Here is a 22,055-nt window from a genome sequence, read left to right on the forward strand (position 1 = left end):
AGAGAATGCATGGCAAACGGAGGTGGGACGTCCTCCCCAAATTGTGGCCTGGGAGGAGACATGCAGCACTGTGCTGCAGCTCCAAGGCATTGAGGGAGTTGGAGCGGCAGAGGCACTCACAGGGACACATGCAGAGGGCGGTGAGTACAACGTGCCACATCAAAACAATTAAACAGAGTGAATAAGGAAATGGATTACACACTACACAGAGCCACGTCCAGCTACATGACACCAAATCACATCCAACCCATTAAATAGCCCAAATACCATTGCAGTAGTTGTGAGAAACTTGAATCTGTCTCCCTGACTAAACCCTCGGGGTCTGTAATCCAGGTGGCCAGGACACGGCCATCACTATTGGATCCAGTTCCTGGGGGTGGACCAGTGAGGGAGGATCACCTGGATGGGGGTTCCTCTGGGAGTGGGACACTGATGGGTGAGACGCGGTATCCCACTTACTTCAACACCACCCTCTCCCGTAGAACATTCAAAAACACTACCCCCGCCCCTTTTCTGACACAAACACTTTCACGCCACGCAAATAGATAACGGACTAACACCAGCGCAGTTTACCGGACATGTCCCAATACGAGGGTCAGGCAAAGTCAGGCAATTAACCTGAATCACACACACCTGACGACCCTTTCTTTTCCCTGCAGGGATAAAAGTTGGATCAAGAGAACACAGTACGAGCACGGCAGGCAGCACGACGAGACGGCTAATCAAGCGCGGCAGTTCAAGAGAAGGAGAAAGGAGGCAGTAATCGAGAGGGTGGCGAGGAGAGAAGTGACATTGCCCTTTGCGGCCCAGAAACGTGGAACCTTTGTGGAAGAGAGCCTAAGACCGCGAACAATAGCACAAGTGTCTTGCAGCAGATGTCAACGGTACATGGGGCAAGCCTACGCTGATAAGCAGGAGTGAGGGAAAATCTGTTCAATGAACTGTGAAAAGTATTGAAGGGAGACCACCTGCAGAAGGAACCATCACCACGTGGGTGCTAACACGAGAGACACTGGTCGATCCCCGTTTGAGCGAAACTATAGATACCAGACGTCCATAGGAGAGCCACCGAAATAGATCAAAGTGGTCATACTGAGCGTCAAGCAAAATCCCTGTACAATCAAAAGACTTTGATCTACAAACTGTTGAAAAGTAAGGGCGGTGAATCCCGCAAACAAACAGTATAAATGTGAACTTTGAAAGTAAAGGGGGGGGTCAGCGACCAGAAGACGGGGACCCAGGGGTGAGCCACTATCACCCTAACCGAGAGGCACAGTAAAACCGGTGAAGGGAGACTAACAGTTGAGAGGGGTCAGAGTCCAGCAGAGGAGGATCCAAGGATGAAAAGTTGTCACCCCAAAGATTGGCGAAAGTAAAAGTGAATAGTGAGACGGCAGGAGTGTACCCGACCGAGGGATCCCAGAGAAGAGGGGCAAAGTCTAAAGTCCCAAGAAACAGTGTGTTGACAAAAGTGAATCCGGTCGAGGGATGTTCACTGGAACTGTTTAAAAGACGTTAAGATTTGTGAAGAAGGTAAAGCCACATAGTGAACCCGACCAAGGGAGGCTAAGATTTGAGAGGGGTCAGCGCTCAGAAGAGGGGGACCCAGGAGTGAACAATCCTCCCCCTAAGTAAAACAAGGAAACAAACTTTAATTTGTTAAAGGAACTTTTTGTTTGAACTTTATTTGGGAACATGAGAGGGCCCTGAAAGCGAGAGAAGTAGAGAGAGGCGCGCATCAAGTAGCACTGCAAGTAGGTGTTGAGCTGCAGGAGCTGCCACTCTGCTACATTGAACTTTGGATTGCCAGTATTGCGGCCAACGAAGGACGTTTGCAGTTTTCTCACGGGCTGCTTTGTGCAAGCTCCGTTGGCTTGCCCCGCCCTCTGCCCGCCTTCTGCCTGCCTCCTGCCCACCTCTCAGTGTGCGTCTTTCATTACAAAAACCGTTGGTTTCGCGCACCGCGCACGTGCATTAAGTAGCACTGCAAGTAGCGGTTGAGCTGCAGGAGCTGCCACTCTGCTACATTGAACTTTGGATTGCCAGTATTGCGGCCAACGAAGGACTTTTGCAGTTTTCTCACGGGCTGCTTTGTGTAAGCTCCGTCGGTAAGAGGAAAGATAGAGTACCTCGTAACATGGACTGTGAAGCCCGCTGAAACGTTTATTGTCCGACTCTTTTGTTTCATGTTTATTGCTTTGTTCTGAGTTTAATCTAGTTTAAGCTAGTTTAAAATCACAGTCCTACCTTACTCTTTCCTCCGAACCTTAGACTGGTTGTGTATTGTAGTGACTCTGCCATTACACTCAAGCAATCACTGAAGTCTTCTTTCTCATTCTAGGCTTGCCCTGCCCTCTGCCTGCCTTCTGCCCCCCTTCTGCCTGCCTCCTGCCCGCCTCTCATGTGCATCTTTCATTACAAACACTGTTGGTTTCACGCATCACGCGCGCATCAAGTAGCACTGCAAGTAGCACTGCAAGTAGCTGTTGAGCTGTTTGGCTGTGCGGCAGGAGGCGGGCGGAAGGATTGTGCCGGTGCTGGCAATGGAGTAAAAGATAATCTCTTGTCCAGATTTTACTGTGTGTAAGGGGAAGGTGAGACTAATTTAAACCGTACTTTCTTTAGAATATTGCAGTCAAGCAAAATTGGATTTTGCATCACCTTCTTCACCAAGTTTAGTCTATTGTACATAATGGAGACAACTTTACGGAATGGAAAGAAATTAAAGAATGTATTGCTAAGGCACAATTCATTTACAGTTCTCCCAAAAATGAAAATAAAAAAACATTATTATAAGTCCCGCAAATTCCTTAAATGGGAAGCGCTCTTTTCTTTCTATGTTGGCTCAATTTGAGGAAGCCGCACTCCCCAATGACAAGAACACTAGCACAAACACAGGTGCTAACATTCCTGAAGTGAAATCATTATGCTCCCTAAAAGTAGCAAATGAAGATATTACGAGGGACCCTTTTGCTGCAATGCCAAGCACAAACGGGGAATACCGAGTTGCTGTTGATATACACGAAAATAATCACATACCTCAGGCAGACATTTCTATGTTGGCTCCTGTAATCATGGCTGACCTTGATAAGCATATACGGCTTTCCCTAGGTCCCTCTACTCCAGTTTCGACAAATGGGAACTTCACACGTTCACTTTCATAAGTCCAACATGAAGGATCACATTAGCCCGAGACAGACCTTTGACCAACATGAAGCTCTATTTGTACCTAAATCTAATTATCTTTCAACTAGTTCCCCCACTGCTGAACATGAGAAGGTAGTAAAACCAATATGCCACAACTCTGTGCCAGGCATTTTGAACACCTCGGTTCCCATATTTAACTTCTCGCAATCACCTGACGATCCTCTTTTACCAGAAAATAATGATGCTGAGCCTGTAGAAACAAATATACATGAATTCCCAGTCATCACAAGAATTTTGAATCTCCTGGACCGAGGGCATGAATATTCTCACATGCTCCTACAAGAGATAAAAAATAGTATTGTTTCTAATGCTGCAAAACTAATGAAACTTGAAGGGTACATTTTGGCTCAAGAGGCTTGCCACAAACACCATTTGGATTGTCCTGAAAGAGCTGCTCTCATTGTACGAAACGAGCTATCAAGAATTGATACCAATCTTAAAAAAAAAATCATAAGGGTAAACAGACCTCAGACGATTGCTTACTTTTAAATGGATTGCCTATGTCATTTGCTCAAATTACGCAACTTCATGATAATAAACACAAGGAAAGTTCTTCTTGTGAACCTATTGATTACCTTTATGTTGCCAAAATGCAACATGAGCGTTTATCACAGGTTGAACAAATCTTAGTTCAAATATACCCAAAATCAACGCCACGAGATGCGCTGTTGCCCTCTGAAACAACAGAGATTAAGACGGTTCCTCCTGTTGAGCCTCCGGATAGTCCATCGGTACTTATTGACATTATCCTAGAGAAAGTTTTTACCATCTTTCTAGAAGAGCTAAAAAGAATCATCAGAAAGCACTATAAATAAGTCACAAAACTAGAGGTGGATCATCTTGTGCTGAAAAAATACCTAGGCAGAAAAATACGGATCATTCAACCTTATGTAAGAATCAGATAAGCAAAGAAACAATGAAACCCAATCTTGCTCCGGAGGAAAATGTTCTGAACTTAAGTCAATTAGATGAAGAAAGTAAAAGAGTGCTTCAGATTAGCTCGCTATCTAAGAAATGTATGGGCACTGATCAAACAGTAGATTCAAAAATGTGTCCAAAGATTCATTCAAATGTTCCAGACTTGAAGTTACAGAGAGAAAAAGCTTCTCGCCTTCATAATCCAAGCCTCAAAGATCTCATGTTGACTCAGGCAAATATGACTTGTTACTTTTCAGATATCACATTTAAGAAAACTGATAAACCCCTGAAAATTGAGAAGCATATAGAAAATGAGTCAATTCTTGAAATAAAATCAATTTCACTTCTTAGTGAAGAGGCAAACTTGCATAAGCCTGTAGCTGATGAAAAACCTCATGTTCTAAGAATACAGGAATTGAGCCCAAAACTTGCCCACAGAAACCTCAGGTAGTTCTGAGCACTATAGAGCCCACACCGCTTCTTGATAAAGTCCCCTTGATGATTCAGCCTAATGCAGACGGGGTTCCTCAAACATCCTTGCCTGAAAAACCCAATAATTTTACTAAAGGATGTTTAGCAAACAAAGATGGGACATCCTTTCCAGCAACAGTGCCTTTATATAAAGACGAGCAGAAAGCGGACGGAATAATACTGGATTGTGAGGCAGGGGTTCATCCCTCTGCTGCTAACAACCCCATCCCACCCTCTTTCAATACTATTCCCATTGAAATGAAAAACACAATTGGGTGGAAAAGTGATTTGAACATTAACGGAATGGCTCGCATTAATTGCTCATTCCTAATGAATGCACTATTTAAAATACCCTCTCTTTGTAGTTTAGTTACAAATGACATCGAATGGGTATGTATGCCTAATCAAAACAATAATCGGATGCTATCCAAGATGCTTTCTCCAATTATTGCTAAACTTCTGTGGGAGCATAAAAGTGATCTAAAGATGCTTGGCCTTGATATGCATGCCTTTCATGCTACTGAAGACGCAATGGCATTTCTGGAATTTCAACCTCCGCCAGACATAGCAGTCGAATGCACCTCGCAACATGGCCTCTCTTCTAAAAACATGATGGAACAACTAGCCTCCCTCACGACTGCCCTAAACGGCCTAACATCGTTAGAACCTCTTATCAAAGCAGCAGCAACCATAATCCCTCAACAAGCAGCCTCATAATTGCATGACCTTAAGATCGTTTCATGGAATTGCTGCGGTTTTAATAACTATAAAAAATGGATGCTAAAGGCAAATTCGGATTCGCTCCCTCACATCTTGCTGGTGCAAGAAACCATGTCCTTAGGGAATATCCATGTTGATGGGTTTTCTTCCTGGGTACATTATGCAATAATAGGTGCAGGAGGCAGACTTGCAGGTTGTCTGGCTGTACTTATTAATAATAAAGGGAACTTTACTATCAATCATACTTACGAATCTGAATTATATCTACTTATAGATCTAAAAATAGATTAATTACATGGTGGGAACCTTTTCTTAATTTCCCTTTATTGGAATCCCTTTCTCTTATCAGTCCATCTAGCATGTGAAACATTAAATAATGTTCTATTAAAAGCTTTCAAAAGGATGCCACATGCTGAAATTCTCATAGGAGGTGATTTCAATTAATCGTTTTGGCCAACTAATGATACTATGTCACCTTCATCGACCTATGAATTTTTTAAATGGTTGGGATGTTCACTTAGTACAGCCAGGCATTAAACATGCGCCTTTCACATGGAAACGCAGGTATCATTATTCATGGATTGATTATATATTCGCTTCCAAGACTTTATCTGGCATGCTCTCTAGCGTCAGTACTATAGAGCCACAACTGGGAGATCACTTAATGATTGTAACATCAATGTTAGGGCACGTCAAACTCTTGCAACAAGATTCGTGCCTATCCCTAATTCAGGCCGATAGACCTAGGCTGTCGATTAATTGGAACGATCCTACCTGTAGAAAATGTACATTTCTTGTAAATAGAGATCTTTGGAAGAGTAACAGTGGCAATCCACATGAAAGGGAATTCATATTAAAATGGAATATGAAAATCATTTGCGATCCACCTACATGCGATAGCCTCTACATACAAAGAGCAAAAATGTTACAATAAGTCTTTAAAGCCATTTTCTCAGGAGTTGCTTACTATTAAACAGAAGAAAAATTGTGATTCACGAAGAGCACGGAAGGTCACCAACATAACTGAGTACTTAGTGATAAAAAAAGTAATTCTTTTAAAGTACAAGAATGATTTGCGGCAAATTCGCGCTATTACCACTCTGAAATGTAATCAAGAACTAGTCAGTTTGCTATGGAAGCACAAAACTAAAGATATTTGGAAACATATTAGATCTACAGATAAAGATGAGAATCTAGAATTTGATTCTTCAATTGATGGCTCAACATGGACTTCATTTTTCCTCAATAAATTTGCCATGCCCGCAAAATTTGTGTCTTTGGTAAAACCACCTGACTGCCATCTAATTCCAAACAGCTGTCCTTGGAGGATTACAGACATCTTGATGGTAATTCAAAAGTTGAAGGGTTCAAAATGTGCAGGGCCCGACGGTTTGCCTCCATGTGTCATTAAAGATGACCCATTCTTTTGGTCTACTATTTTTCTTGATATATTTCAAGAAATTCTTTGTTCAAAAGAAATTCCTCAGTCTTGGCTTACTTCCATAATTATTCCTTTACACAAAAAAGGACTCATTATTCATCCTAATAATTATAGACCTGTCGCCATCATTGATGTAGCTGCTAAAATATGTGCATCCCTTATTCTTCAGGAGGTTGAAATCTTCACTTGTAATAATGCATGCCTAAGTAAAGTACAAGTAGGCTTCAGAAAAGCTATGGGCACCCCTCTTAACGCATGCATCCTCGCACATCTGATAGCTTCCGCTAACTGCCCTGACAAAAGTCCTATTTTTGTAGCATCTTTAGATCTCAAAGCAGCTTTTGATAGCGTCATCAGAAGCACTTTTTGGCAGAATATGCGTAATGCAAATTGTCCTCTTTACTTGATTACTTTGATGGAGATGCTCCATTTTAATACCAACTTCAAAGTGTGCATTAACCGTAAAGGTTTTTTGACCAAAGCTATTCCTAGTTGGATAGGAGTTAAACAAGGCTGCAACTTGGCAGCCATCCCATTTAATCTTTACATGGCTGATCTCGATGACATCTGGGACAAAGAGAAATCTTTTGCAGCTCGGCTCGGATCACTGAATCTATCATGGCTAGCCTATGCTGATGATATTCTTCTCTTTGATAGTACCCAGACGGGACTACAAATTAAATTGGAAAGCTTCTTACTCTACTGTCAGGAAAATAATCTTACAGTTAATCCGTAAAAATCGAACATCATCATTTTTTGTAATAGGAAAAAAGTGTGTCATTTCACCTGGACTATTGATTCTATGCCCATAACCATCTCGAAAAATGTATCATACTTAGGTCTCATGTTGACAAATAACATCTCTTTCAAAAGAGTGAAAGAACTATTAATGGTGAAATTGTTGCCCCTGAAAGGCCAAATTAAACTATTATTTCACAAATTGTGCAGCTTCTCATTAATGCCTCTTTTTGAATATTATAGTAAAAAAGTAGAAGCTATTCTTTTATATGGAGTGGAACTTTGTCTTGGTGATCTGGGCCCCTTGCTTGATCATCTTCAAGGCTCCATTTGGAAACACACCTTGGGGCTGCCCACATCCCTTCCAAATTCAATACTGAGGCACGAATTGGGACGGACCTCTTTATCAGCAAGATACAAAGGGCGTCTTATAACAAATTACTCAAAAATGTTGTTTCCTCCTAAGAACTCTCTGTATGTAGATTTAAATAAGATGCTCTTTGATAACAATCCTTGCCCTGTTGTACTGTATAAAAAGAGAATGGACATTATGCTACAGAAGATTAATATGTCTCCTGATGATCTGCATTGCACCTGTGTAAGGTCAAAAAAAAGCTCTTTGAAAATGATTGGGCAGAATGTGGCAATCAGCTCCATTCTTACTCCTCTTTTGTAGAGTATTCTAATTTTTTTCACACACAATTACCACGTCTATCTTATCTGACTCTCTGTCCACGTAAAGAGGTGGGAAGAACTTACATGTTATTCAGATGAGATATGTTGCATACAAAGGTGAGAATGAAGCATTGGTGCAAGAACAAAGAGTATCCTTTGGATGACATTTGTAGATTCTGTAATACAACACAGGAATCTTTGAAACATCTTTTTCTCTTTTGCTTTCATTTTGAAAATGTACGGTGCAGTACAATGAAAGCATTCTTACAGGCAAACACCATCTTTGCCAGAAATTGTATTTGGTTGAATTGCATGTGGGGATCAAATAATACAACGATCTTAGCAACTGTAAGACTTGTAAATGTCATAGCAACTGAGTTGGACATAATGGAAACTGAGACCATAAATTGATTGATTAATAGATTGTTAGGTGTCATTGCTCTAGTATTTGGAAAATCATGATTTGTGCAAAGGAGTTGAATTTTGCAAATGTTAGTTAATGCGAAATAAGGCTCTGATATTCTCTGCTCTTTTAGAAGGTATATTTTGTCCCTAATGGTTAGAGATGAAATTGTATTTATATTTTATGGTTCTTTTTTATGCATTACACAATTTGCACATGGTTAAAATGAATGTAATTTGTTGTTTATATTTGTAAAGGTGCTTTTGCACCAAAAACAAATTGTTTTAAATTAAAAAAAAAGCGAGAGAACATAGCTAGCCGGGGTCCTCATATCCTTAAGGAACGTTTGGGGGATTTGCACCCAGAAGAGGGCAATCCCGGAGTGAAAGTTGCTACCCAAAGCCCATGTAAAAGAGACTGTTTAATTGTTTTTGTTATTTTAATACGACAGGTCCCCGAAGGAAAGAGACTTTCAAGTGAAGCGAGACTTGCCAATCGACGGCCCTGATAGCTGGAACGGAACTGTCATCTTGTTGTGGGGGAAAGCTTGAGAGAATACTGTGTTCCAAGATCCAACCTTACCCTGTGCTCAAAACGCGAGGGAAGGAAGACCGCAGGTTACTGCATCTTGAAATATTTGAGAACACTTCTTGCTTTCTTGAAAACTATCCCACACCCTTTTTGTATTAGTTGTAATGTTTGGCAATAGGTTTCTTAGTATAAGCCCTGTTTGTTTTTACACAGCACCACTAGGACTGACTTATTTTCATTTGATGGTCGACGCTTGCTCCCATTTTAGATTTAGTTTAGATTAGGTGTTTCTCCAACCTGCATACAGCATTCATTGTTCAATAAACACCCTAGAACTGTGATCACTTTTGTCTGTCTTACATGTTACCACCATGAATTGCCTACATAGTCCAGGGGTACCCAAGCATTGCCCCCCCAAAACATTCCAACACACATATGGCCACATGAGTACTGGCCATGTGCACAAAGTGACAACATGCGAAGCAACACAAACATGAAGCACACACCGGACCATGGTGGCATGCCTCCACTATGACCAATGTTCCCCCATACTACACACACATGCAAGCAAGCATCAAAGATGTCCTGAAGTCATGACTCCATGTACAGAAAAATGTCACACAATGACGTAACTGTATGTTGCAAGTCCATTGGAAGAAAGAGAGGTGATTAACGACATGCCTATCTCATCCCCACAGGCACCTCATCTGATAGCGAGCATGGTGGACCGTCAACACTACAGCCACCCACGCAGAGGAAGAAGTCCTCACCCCGCCCCACCACAGCCAAGACAACACCAGCCCCAACAATGCATCCTAAGGGCCCTGTGTCCAAGCCAGCTGCCCCTGTGGCCCAGCCATCGTCCACCAAGGCATCAGCTGGATAAGTCACGCATGATGCGCAAATGTGTCCAGGTCACCATCCGGCACTGTGCCCCTGTTCTGGGCCGCTCTACCTCCACTGCGGTCCTGCTGACACAGACAGTCTGGGAGGGGAACAAGACCATTTCTGCACTCACAGAGTCCCTCCCCCTTTCCCTGCAGGAGGCCCTAGAGCGCAGGGATTTGCAAGGATCCGAACCCCCCGCCACCATCACCACGTCTGCCAGCTTTCACCAGGGCAGCCCAAAGCGCTGCTCCCTGCGGATGGCAGGGTCACCAGAATAGGACAAGGACCATGACAAGAGGCCACAGAAGTGACTCTGATCAACTGCATCCATCAATGACATAACTTCATCTTGGGGGTGTTGGGGGATTGGGGGGGTTTAGGAGGGGGGGTTTGGGGAGGGAGTGTTTGGGGAGAGGGTGGTGGGTCACACGTTCTGTCATGAACATTTTCTGTTCAATATAGTTAAGCACATGCAGTAATGTCTGGACATTCATTTTTGTAGTGGTCTGCTTTATCGTTGCTACGCGTCACATGCAGTGAGGGCCATGGGTTGTGTGCAGTGGATGGGTGGTCAAAAGAAGTTCTCAATGAGATCCTGCTGGGCTGCACACCCATCCCTGCCATCTCTGTGTTGGTGTTGTTTCATGTCTTCAGCTGCATCCCCATCTCCATATCTCCATCGTCTTCAGCGTCCGCTGGAGGCATTTCCACATCAGGGGACAGGGGTATGTTCCGCCTGATGCACATATTGTGCAACATTGCACAGGCCAGGAGTATCTTCCCCACCTTCACTGGCTTGTACATGAGTGCCCCCACCCAAACCCCCCTGAACGGTGAAGGCACCGTAAACGTGCCTTCAACAGTCCAAAGGTCTGCTCAATGGTCATCCGGGTTCAGATGTGTGCATGATTGTAGGCTATTTTCTGCTGAGTCTGGGAATCTCTCAGCCATGAAAGTAGTGGATAACCAGAATCACCTGCAAGGGATGGGACACAGGAGGGCCATTACATTCATATGACTGGACAGTGCTTACATCTATGGATTTGTGTGTGTGTGAGAAACGTGCAACTGGATCTGTGAACTGGCGGGCCCTCATTCGCCCTGCTACTTTATTTTTTTTATTTTTTATTAAAAGGTGTTTTATAAGTTTGATTAACAGACTTTTACAACATCATAGAACAACAGCTCATTCATTCATACAATCAATTTTTAGCTAAAATAAATTTGTTAAACAAAATTCATATTTCAAATTCATTATACATATGAAGGAAGACCCTCACTCGCCCTGCTACACCCTGTGACAGGCAATGCTGGGCATGCTTTGTGTGCAGGGTTTGTCACCTAGGGATCGGTTGATGGGGGTTGTTGGGACTGTGTTGAGATACGCTGGGTATTATGACATGGCTGCGATGCATTTTGGTACCTGCAGTGCATTGCATGTGCCTGTCCATCTCTGCTCAGATTGTGGTGGCGTGTCCATCTGTTGACTCATGTGATAGATGTCAGTTGTGGCCACCCACTTTTTCATGCCAATTGTGTCCTTGCATTGGCATGGTCGCGGTGGGACATACATTGGTGCCAGACAACGACCCCCCCGACCGTGGCCTGGCATCCATTCAACAATGTGTGTGTGTTGATGCTTTCACTCACCCTATAGCTAGGTCCGCTATCCCCCATAACAAGCCATGTACGCAGGTAGGGTGCTGTTCCCAAGGACCATGGAGTCGTGGGTTGATCCCGGGAAGCAGGCACAGCAGTGGATGATTATTAGGTCTGCATCACAGATGACCTGCACATTCAGTGAGTGGTACAGCTTAGGGTTCCTGTATACATCCACTGTGGTGTGGGGAGCCACAAGCTCGATATGTGCAGTCCACTGCTACCAACACATTTGGCATGCCCGCAAGTGCATGGATCAGCCCTTGGTGGCGTTTGACCTGTGCCTTAGTGGTTGGAAGGGCAACGTGCTGAGACACATGGCGCAGGCGGGCATCCAGGACTTGCACCAGCACTGTTGAAAATGCAGACTGCAAGATGCCATGCAGCTCGCTGACTGCTGAAAAGTGCCTGTGGCAAGGAAGTGCAGCACTGACGTCACCTTCAACAGGGGTGGTATGGCTATCCAGATGCCTATGCTGCTCTGGATGTCGTCCTAGATGAGCTCCATCAGTTCCAGGATGGTCTCACTAGACGGTATAGGGTATGGATCTTCCCATCAGTCAGGGCCAAGGGTGTTGCCTATGGTGGGGGTATTGGTGCACACCTCTGGGCGCCACTGGCATGGCATTGTTCATCATCATTCCCCTCCTCCTCCACTGCCTGGCCTCCTGTTGCCACTGGTGCAGCTCTTGCTCATACAGCTGCCCTCCTGCATGCAGCACCTCCAGGTCCTTTGCTACTACTATGAGTAGCAGCATAGTTGTGTTGAGCAGTGTGTGTGGTGTGGGTCTGGTCCTTTTCAGCAGTCTCAGTGCTCATTGTTTGCAGCTGGGTGGACTGGGTGCACCTGTGGCCTGCTCTTCCCTACCTGGGCCTGGTTAACGCCTGCTTAAGAGTGGCAGTGTTTCTGGCACAGTTTTCCCGGTAGTACCAGTATTTTTGTGCCTCTGTTTCGGAAAGAACACTATCCGTCTTGCGGTGGGTCCCGTAGTTTACTTTCACTGTGCTATCGACGATGATAGCACAGTGTACAATGTTACCGCCATTGTTGTTACCGGCATTGCTTGTCATAGTACTGCGGTCTGGAAAAAGTGCTGTAATCGGAATTACCGGCACGTTGTTTCCAGACCGCACCACTTGTAATGAAGAACCCCTGTGTTCTTCTTGTGACCTACCACAGTCCCAAAGAACTCTCTTGAGAACTGGTCCCTTTTGTTCTGTCTTTGCGACTCCATCTGCTTTTCCAACTGTTCCACTCTCGCCACCCTGTAAAACCCAGTCCATTTGGGGATAAGCGGGTACTGTCAGGATTCAAAACAGGTTCTCATGCAGCACACAGACTGCACAGGCACCGCAAGAGTTAACCTTGTTAGAAGTTTCGCCCAGCTCATGTAAACAGACATCTACAAAAACCTACTTCCATGCCCATGTCCTTTGCCTCACAACGTCATTCATATCATTGGTGTCTCATCAGCTGCTGTGAAGCCAGAAAAAGGCCGTATCCTCTTGTGTTTGTCTTTGTGCCCCTTTCCAGCTGATATTTACAAGCAATTCCTCGCATCGTCCATCAAGTCCTGCCTCTTCATCGCCAGAGTTTCTCTACCAATGTTGGCCAGCCGCCAAATGGTCTTCCTCAGTGAGTTTGGGGGTTTGTGGGAAAGAATGAGCAACTGATTGCTCTTCCCTTCTCTTGCCCTACTGGGATTCCACTGTATAGCTATTTGTGCCAGAGGAAAGACACCCTCACTCATGTCCTTCCCACATGACCCTGGCCCCCTTGCTTTTCTGACACACCCGCCCACTTATCCCCATGCCTCTGTCTTGGGATATAGGGTGGTCTGTGCCAGCTGACAGTTCCTGTGTGATATTGAATATTTTAAAGCCTGACAGAAAAGAAGGTTAAGTCTGAGTCAAAGATTATGCCCCGTTTCTCCATCTATCCACAGGGTTGGGAGCCTTACAAATGAGACAGCCTCATGGCTAGCCCAAGTTAGTAGCAGTACCAGAATGTACTTATTAATCTTTACCTGATGCCCCAATTCATCTTCCACCCCTAGCACCACACTCAAACGCTGTAACCAGCAGGATGAGCAGAGTATAGCAGCAACACCTGAGCCCACAGCATTTTCAACTGCGCCACCCCGGGGGGAGTCTACCCCCACCTTCAGGGTATTCACGTAGTGTTCTCCAGCTGAAATAAGTTTACAAACCAGCAGGGTACATTGTTACATCCTGACCCTGGGGAAGCAAGGAATTAAAAGATATGATCAGAGAGACAGCAGCATTCTAGCAGCAAGACATTTCAGCAGCGAGCCATTCAAATCCATCCTGCAAAGAAAATCAGACAAGAAGGCAGAACTCAAACCTTGATCCTAACTGTAAACAACAAGACTTCACATGGAACAGTCCCTTGTGGCCAGTATTAGCAAAGCCCAGAAGGCAACAGATTCTTTTGGACACCAGAAATGTACCATAAAGTCATAGCACAGAGGAAGACTAGCCCTGATGAAGACGAAGTTCACTACGAAACTAGCTCACGTTCAGGTCAAGAGACCAGTCCAATCTGAGCGCATACAGTCATACTATAATTAATTTAGCTAGTAGGCACTTTGCACTTTAATATAGGCACCCAGCACTTCATTAGATCTTGGACATCTCCACAACAGGCCCAAGACTTGCCACAGTACCAACATTTTAGCTCCTAAGGAAGGGAACAATGGGTAGCACTTACATCAGTAGCACCGTGCTTGTGCATGCAGGTACATAACATGATTACAAATAATCAGGAGAGATTCTAGTGTATTGTTCATTGAGAAACAAGACAGAGAGCGAGCATCCATGCAGTTTTAAACATTGTATGTATTGCAAACACAGTATGTATTGTATTTATATATTGATTATGTTGTCTAGCAGTGAAACGTTTGTCTGTTTGTAAGTTAATCGAACCAATTGAATTGTTCAATATGTGCTTCACTTGCACCTCATTTATTGGATAAACGATGAATTCATACTATTTTAGTTCTTCATTTAAATTAGAACTTAGATGAATACTGGACGAGACACTTGGGATCACTAGTAGGCATTTCTAAAATAAATATAGCACCAGATCAGAGGGCAGGAGAAATGTAATGTTAAAAACATTACAAAATCAAGCTAAACAAGTTCATCCATGCACTATTCTAGTGTGGTTTTCCAATTTATCTTCCAGGCGTGGTGGTCAGCAGACATATAGCTGGCGATGAGATTACCTATGCTAATGTGTGCATGCAGATGTTAAATGACACTGCTGTGAGGGAAGAAAGAGCATAAGACATCTAACCTAGACACATTTTTTACATGCGTCCCCTTGACAGTCATAGCAACATGTATTAAGGGCTCACCAGTAGGTTTCAGATACTTTATTCCATACTGTGAGAAATCTGAAGGTGTCTCCCTGATTGGTCCCCAGGAGTCTGTCATCCAGGCCGCCAGGACGCGGCCATCGCTATTAGAATCAGTTCCTGGGGTTGGACCAGTGCAGGAGGATCACTTGGATGGGAGGTCCTCGGGGGGTGGAAGTGGGACACCGACGGGTGAGATACGGTATCCCCTTTATTATAACAACTTTTCCCCCTCTAACCTCGTACGATATTCAGAAGCTTTACCCCACCCCCTTTTCCAACACGAACACTTTCTTGCACCGCGAAAGACATCGGACTAATACTAAAACCGTTTACCTGACATGTCCCAACACAAGGGTTGGACAAAGTCAGCCAATTGATAATAACCACACACACCTGACGGCCCCTTCCCTTCCCCATAGGGATAAAAGGTGGAGCACAAGAGCACACTACGAGCAAGGCAGACTGTACAATGAGGCAACCATTCCAGGACGGCAGTACAAGAGGAGACGAAAGATGGTGGAATCAAAAGGACGACAAGGAGAGAAGAGCCCTTGCCCTTTTCAACCTAGACCTGTGAAACCTCCATAAAAGGAAACCTTAGACTGCAAACAATAGCCAGAGTGTGCTGTAGAAGATGTCAAGGGTACCCAGAGCCCTCCTATGCTGATAATCAAGGCAGGGAGAGACACCTGCTACCGTGGTACCGTCCTCGACTCCAGAGAAAAGAAAAGCCGAGCAGTTAATCACACCTGGTGAGTCGGAGGGAGACCCGATAAAGAAACCAAACTGTGTTGATCAAAACTTGAAAGTGTCAAAATAAGGTTAATCAAAGAATTGTTGAAAGTACTGGGGAGAGGCCAGCGGCAGAGTGGTCCGGCACCACATCGGAGCTCATTCAAAAGACTGTGGCTGGCCCCCCGACTCCATCTCGTGCCTTTTATGTTTGATGAAACTACCGATACCAGAAGACCCTAGGAGGGCCTCACAGGGATGGTCAAAGTGGTCATACAAGGGTTGAGTAAATCGCCATGTACAGTCGAAAGTCTTTGACCCGTGAACAAAAGGAAGCTAAGGAAATTAAATCCTGTATCGTTGTTCTGACTTGAGTGTCGTGTAGATCGTTGATACCTCCGTCCTCAAGTGACGCACGGGGGAACTAAAAGAAACCCGCTGTGCGACCTTTGGGGCCACAGGTGGGAGATGTTACTTCCCGGATCCACGGAACCTCTGGAACACCGATGCTGCTGTTAAAAAAAACGAGGTTAAGTACCAGGCAATTACAATATATCACATTAACCAAAGGATCTGAATAGCCTTACCTATCTGGTGTTAGGAAAACCCAGGAAACCTAGGAGGGAGGTTCGAGACTCAGATGAGGTGGTCCCTAGAACAAGAGGACCGCAGAAAAGCGTGGATGCAGGATAAGCCACCTGTAGGACTGTAGGCGTGACTTGAATCCCAAAAGGGAAATGGCGTAGAAGTTCAGCAAGGTACCAAGGGATGATCCAAAGGCAGGTCAGGGTCGTGTCCAAAATCCAACAGGTAATCAGTTCCAAGCAAAGGCACAAAAGGGAAATCCAAAGGAGTCCAAGATAGAATTCCGAGATCAAGGTAAACAGCAAAGCAAAACGTAACGCCAAACAGGGTCTGAAGACAGCTGAGAAGCAATGAGTGTTCCGAGTCTCAAGCTTTATATACTGAGCGTTTTCGGGGTCATGTGACGTCCACCAAGGTCACGTGAGGAATGCCACTCTGGATCACGTGAGCAAGTGAACGAGCGGCGTAGAGATGTAACGCCGCCTCTTCTGCTGTAAGTTCTCCATGGCAACTGCCAGTGCAGGAAGGGTTGCAATCGAGCCCGTAAATCATACCTGGTACGGAGCTTTCGGTCCTTTGGGAAAACCGAATCACATGAGCCTCGAACCCTGGAGGGAGGTGTTGGAGAAATGTGAGCAATGTTCTGGTGTGCATTGGATCGCCTAACATAGCCCCCCCCCCAACGGCCCACGACCCCGTGGGCAGGACGGGTGATCCCTATGGAAGCGAGCCACCAACCGAGGAGCGTCAAGATCCAAAGTGGAAACCCAAGAACGCTCCTCCGGTCCGTAGCCCTTCCAATCCACTAAATACTGGAGCCTACCCATAAACCAACGGGAACCCAAAATGGCCAACACCTCAAATACATCAGGAGAGGCCTGGGAAACCGGAGCAACAGGGGCCCGGAGGCGGGAAGAATCAGGACAAGGCTTGAGGAGAGAGACATGAAATACAGGATGGATACGCCAAGAACTTGGGAGAACTAGACGAAAAGCCACCGGATTCACAACCTGAGAGATCACATGTGGGCCAACGAAACGAGGTAGCAGTTTCCGGCAACCCACTAGGCGAAGGTGATGGGAAGACAACCACACCCTAGAACCCACCACCCGGGGGGGCGCAGCCAGACGCTTGCCGTCAACACGAGCCTTCATAGAAGCCTTTGCTTCGGTAAGATGGACCACAGTACTAGCATGAACAGCAGACAGATCCCTAAGACAAGCCGTGGCCGCAGGATTCGAAGAAACAGAAGCATCAGGAACAGGCAAGACCTTGGGGTGTTCACCGTAGAGGGCGTAGAATGGAGAAAAACCTGTAGCAGAATGAGCTGCGTTATTATATGCAAACTCAGCAGGCCGTAAAGCAGTCAACCAGGAGGTCTGCTGTTGCAAAATAAGACACCGAAGATACTGCTCCATAGATTGATTCGTCCTTTCGGTCTGCCCATCAGTCTAAGGATGATAGGCCGAAGAATACCTGGTATCGATGCCCAGTAATTTAGTCAATGACCTCCAAAAACGAGAGGTGAACTGTGAGCCCCGATCGGATATCATGACCGAAGGGAGTCCAAATAACACGAACACATGTTCAAAAAACAAGTCTGCCAAGACCGAGGCCGAAGGAATACCCTTACAAGGAACAAAACGAGCCATTTTTGTGAACGTGTCCACCACCACCCAGATGGTGTCAAAATCTTGTACCTTGGGGAGATCGGTTACGAAATCCATTGTCAGTGTATGCCAGGGTCTTGGAGGTACCGGAAGCGGAAGCAGCAGCCCAACCGGTCATCCCCTTCGATGTTTAGCCTGAGCACAAACAGCGCATGAATTGACATAGCATTCCACATCGCGCTTCATAGAGGGCCACCAACACCAGCGCTTTAGGAGATCCAAAGTGCGCTCTTGACCGGGATGGGCATTGAAGGGAGTATCATGAGACCACTCAAGGGCCAAGTTACGAGTGTCAGGTGTGGGTAGAAACAGACGTTCATGCACGAAAGGCAAACCATCAGAATAAACGGGGTCCCAATCCTGCAATTGGTCGGAATGATTGCTAGTCCAAGATCGTACAGAATCTAACAATGACAAAGAGGGAGTGCAGAGACAAATCACATGATTCTTTCCGAGAACAGTGTCAGGGAAGGTTGGCAACTCGACCCCACCCAGGGAACGCGACAAGGCGTCCGCTTTTCCATGTGAGGTTCCAGGACGATGCATAATATGGAAATCAAAAGAGGAAAAGAAAAGATGCCACCGGACCTCTCTGCTATTGATGCACTTCAATGAGGCCAGATCCTGTAGATTTCGATGATCTGAGTACACAGTGATTGGATGCTTAGCCCCCAGAAGATGATGGCGCCAGACACGAAAGGCGTCCATGACAGCCAGAAGTTCCTTCTCCGTTACGGTATAATGGGTCTCCGTATTGGAGAACTTACGGAGATGGTACGCCACCGGGTGCAATTTGCCTGTTGTAGGACATGTCTGAGACAGTACCGCACCAAGAGCAAAAGAAGAAGCATCCGCCTCAACTATGAATGGAAGATCGGGATTGGGCTGCTGGAGCACCGGTGCGGTAGTGAAAGCGGTTTTCAAAGCCTCAAAAGATTCCTGATGTTCCCTCTGCCATCGATAGGGTACCTGAGGGCTGGTCAGAGCCGTGAGTGGGGCAACAATTGTGGAAAAGGAGGAAATAAAACGCCTATAAAAGTTGGCAAAGCCCAAAAAGGCCTGCAAGGACTTGAGTGTTTGAGGAACTGGCCAGTCTAGGACTGCCTTAACCTTGGATTCGTTCATGGATAATGCCCCAGGGGTAATGTGGAATCCCAGAAACTCAACAGACGTTTTATGGAACTGACATTTCTCGGGTTTGGCAAATAGGGAATGTTCCCTCAGACGGGATAATACTTCTCGGACATGCTTTACATGATCATCAAGATTTCGTGAAAAGATCAAGATGTCGTCTAAATAAACAACCATGTATACATCCAGAATGTCCCTGAATATGTCATTCATAAAACGCTGGAATGTTGCCGGGGCGTTACATAGGCCGAAGGGCATGACTAGGTATTCATACAAACCGTAACGGGTACAAAAAGCAGTTTTCCACTCATCGCCTTCGCGAACGCGCACTAGATTGTATGCACCGCGAAGATCCAACTTGGTGAAAATAGAAGCGTGAGATAAGTGGTCCAGAAGGGGTGTGATTAACGGAATTGGATATCTATCCTTTTTCGTGATAGCATTAAGACGCCGATAATCCACACAAGGACGTAAATCCCCCTCTTTCTTAGGTACAAAAAATATAGGGCTTGCAGCTGGTGAAGTAGAGGGGCGGATGTGTCCTAATCGTAGGGCGTTCTGTACATACTGTCTCAATGCTTGTTCTTCCGAGGGAGACAAAGAATAAATCCTGCCTGAAGGAATGGTGGAATCAGGGATTAATTCAATTGGGCAGTCATATGGTCTGTGTGGAGGAAGTACCTCGGAAGAACCGCGATCGAACACTGATTCGCATGCTTTATACTCAGATGGAATCCCTGACACCACCCCCTCAACGGTATGGGAATTCACAACCTCTAATCCTTCATCATTCATCGTGAGTTGAGCTAGAGCTCCCAAGGCCCGAGAAGGAGTATCGATTGCTTGATGGGTTGGGAGACAATAGTTCTGACAAACCTCAGACTCGAAGAGTACTGTGCCTGATTGCCAATTAATCAGAGGATTGTGTTCACGTAACCATGGTATTCCTAATATGATACCGAATTGGGGTGTGGTAATCAAGTCAAAACTTAACGTCTCTGTGTGAATGTCTTGTATGGTCAACAATAGAGGTGCAGTTTGGTGTCTAACAGGACCAGAGACTAGTGCAGTGCCATCTACGGCCTGAAGAGGTTCAGGTCGGGTTTTTACCACTAAAGGTAGATTGAGGGAATGGGCTAACGCAATGTCTATGTAATTTCCAGTGGCATCTGAGTCAATGATGATCGTGACTGCATGAGAAATACCTGTAGAGGGACAAAGAGTGGCCTGTACAAAGATGGGCTGGACACGAGCAAAGGCAAGAGGGGTACCCGGAGATGAAGACTGAACACTCGACCTGGTCTCCGGATCTAAGGTCGAGCTGTCCGAAAAACCTGACTCTTCTTGGGACGTCGAGGACATTCCTTCACATAATGTCCCATGGTGCCACAATAAAAGCATGCATTATCCACCCTTCTACGTTCTCTCTCAGTTGTTGTAATAGGGCTACGTAAACCTCCTACTTGCATAGGTTCTTCAGTACTGGAAGCAGGGGTACTGACGACTGTAGGGTGGGAAGAAACCCCCAACTCAGCTCTGCGCTCTGATCGCCGTTCATATACCTGCAGAGCAAGATCCACTAGTTCCTAATACTGAGTGGGCATGGAAGGTATCACTGCTAAAGCATCTTTCATTACGTTATTCAACCCCCTATAAAAGATAACTGCCCGCTTGCTTTCTGGCCATGATGTCTCGGCAACCAATTGATTGAACCGGGTGAGGTAATCTATCAAAGTCCCTCTGCCCTGAGTTAGTTCTAACAAGTCCAAATCCCTAGACTGTGCTTTGTGTCTGGTATCAAAGACTCGAGACATTTCTAGAATTAACAAATCAAAATCATAAAGAACCGGGCTATTATTCTCCAATAAAGGATTAGCCCAAGCGGCAGCAGTCCCGGCCAAATGTGAAAGAGCAAAGGCAGCTTTAGCAGTGGAATTAGGAAAGGCCAGAGGTCTGCACAAGAAATGTAATTTGCACTGGTTGATGAAGGTCCTGAATTTCTTGGGGTCACCTTGATAACGTTCAGGAGCGGCCAGGGGGGAAGGGGTTGGGAGGACCACCGGAGTTGGAGCTGGAGTATTTTCCAAGGGAGGAGGTGTGGTTGAAGTGCTAGCATCCCCGAATTCAGGGTCTGCAGGAAGAGAATGCTGAACACTCTGTATGGAATCTAATCTTTGGTGAATCACCGTATTCGCGGCGGCCATATCTGCCCTTAATACTGTAATCGCCTGAACTAAAGCAGCTATGGGTTCTTCCGTGGATCCCTGCATTGTCTAACACGACTATACGGCTTCTCAGTCTGTTCTGACTTGAGTGTCGTGTAGATCGTTGATACCTCCGTCCTCAAGTGACGCACGGGGGAACTAAAAGAAACCCGCTGTGCGACCTTTGGGGCCACAGGTGGGAGATGTTACTTCCCGGATCCACGGAACCTCTGGAACACCGATGCTGCTGTTAAAAAAAACGAGGTTAAGTACCAGGCAATTACAATATATCACATTAACCAAAGGATCTGAATAGCCTTACCTATCTGGTGTTAGGAAAATCCAGGAAACCTAGGAGGGAGGTTCGAGACTCAGATGAGGCGGTCCCTAGAACAAGAGAACCGCAGAAAAGCGTGGATGCAGGATAAGCCACCTGTAGGACTGTTCGCGTGACTTGAATCCCAAAAGGGAAATGGCGTAGAAGTTCAGCAAGGTACCAAGGGATGATCCAAAGGCAGGTCAGGGTCGTGTCCAAAATCCAACAACAGGTAATCAGTTCCAAGCAAAGGTACAAAAGGGAAATCCAAAGGAGTCCAAGATAGAGTTCCGAGATCAAGGTAAACAGCAAAGCAAAACGTAACACCAAACAGGGTCTGAAGACAGCTGAGAAGCAATGAGTGTTCCGAGTCTCAAGCCTTA

The sequence above is a fragment of the Ambystoma mexicanum genome, chromosome 3p (genome assembly GCF_040938575.1).
Source record: "Ambystoma mexicanum isolate Mex_15411 chromosome 3p, UKY_AmexF1_1, whole genome shotgun sequence".
In the NCBI taxonomy this organism is placed as follows: Eukaryota; Metazoa; Chordata; class Amphibia; order Caudata; family Ambystomatidae; genus Ambystoma; species Ambystoma mexicanum.